This window comes from Bison bison, unplaced genomic scaffold, assembly GCF_000754665.1.
Source record: "Bison bison bison isolate TAMUID 2011002044 unplaced genomic scaffold, Bison_UMD1.0 scf7180017864061, whole genome shotgun sequence".
Lineage (NCBI taxonomy): Eukaryota > Metazoa > Chordata > Mammalia > Artiodactyla > Bovidae > Bison > Bison bison.
This window is the reverse complement of record NW_011494633.1, coordinates 5,044,189-5,045,881: the sequence shown is the minus strand read 5'-3', so window position 1 is coordinate 5,045,881 and position 1,693 is coordinate 5,044,189.

Genomic DNA, 1,693 nt, shown 5'->3' with positions numbered 1-1,693 from the left:
AGTCAATCCTAAAATAAATCAACCCTGAATATTCATTGGAAGGACAGAAGCTGAAGCTTCAATACTTTGGCCACCTGATGCGAAGAGCCAACTCATTGGAAAAGACCCTGATGCTGGGAAAGATTGAGGGAAAGAGAAGGGGGAGGCAAAGGTTGAGATGGTTGGATGGCATCATTGACTCAATGGACATGCGTTTGAGCAAACTCTGGGAGATGGTGAAGGACCAGGAAGCCTGGCATGCTGCAGTTCATGAGGTCGCAAAGAGTCGGACACGACAGCGACTGAACAGCAACAACAGGCTTCTTGGAATGGATGATAAGAGGATAGAATCAGAGCAAGAAAATGGTTCATGGGAGCATTACTCCAGGTTGAGATCTATTGGCCTGGATGCCTCTTTTAGGAAGATTTGGAAGAGATTTGGAGTTTGTGTACTAAAAGTTCAAATTTATTTCCTTCTCTGCATACGCAACAGCTAAGCTAGTGAGGGTAAAGACTCGGGATCACACTTCATACTCTCTTTTTAATTCCAGTGGTCTCTTTATGGGCAAAGAGGGAATAAAGAAATTCTTCTTGATCATTGCATTGTTCTGCCCCACAGTGAACTGTAATAAAACAGATCACTTTTAAGTGTTCACTGTGTTCTTAGCATTCTGCTAGGTGTTGCAGACATAATGATGATAAGATGTGGTTCTCTAGAAACCTAGAAAATTAATAGAGGGCAATAGAAGGCAACTGGAGAGCATCACCAGGCTACTTAAAACTAAGTGCTAAACCAGGTGCACAAACCAGCCTTAGAAAGAAATAGTGAGTGAAGATGAGCCAAGCATTTTCTGGACTTCAGAAGGCACAGCCCAGGTCTGATCCCCCCTCCCCAGCCACCTCTCACTGGACCAGGGTGAACATTTGACCCAGGGGCGCTGAGCAAGAGACCAGCCAACAACCTGTGCCTTATGTGGAAACTGGCTGGAAAATACAAGCTGAGCCCATCAGATTCCTCTCCCAGGAATCCAGAAAAGAAGAAGCAGTTACTTGTCTGAGGTGGTAGACCCTGAGTTCAAAGACCTAGCAGATTTGCCATCAAGGAAATCATTGTGGAATTGTATGCAGACTACAACTCTGAGGGGCTGGAGACTCAGAGAAGTGGAAAGGATGTGTGGGTGTGAGAGACAAGCAGTCTCCTTGAGGTGAGGGGACAAGGGTAGTTGGGCTGCCTCAGGTCTTGTCCTTTCTGAGTTCCACTTGTTGCTAAGTTCCTCTGTGTTCCCATTGTTCCCTTACAGGGCTGGGACTAGGATTCCATTCTCTTTCACTTGAATAAATCTGGGTGGGTTTCTGTTACTGGTAACCATCAAGAGCTTTGTCTAGAACTAGTCAAAAATTTACAGATGAGATGGCTATATCCCTGGGCCTTGAGGAATGACTTCACTTCAGTTCAGTCGCTCAGTCGTATCCAACTCTTTGCGACCCCATGAATCACAGCACGCCAGGCCTCCCTGTCCATCACCAACTCCCGGAGTTCACTCAGGCTCACATCCATTGAGTCAGTGATGCCATCCAGCCGTCTCAACCTCTGTCGTCCCCTTCTCCTCCTGCCCCCAATCCCTCCCAGCATCAGAGTCTTTTCCAATGTGTCAACTCTTCGCATGAGGTGGCCAAAGTACTGGAGTTTCAGCTTTAGCATCATTCCTTCCAA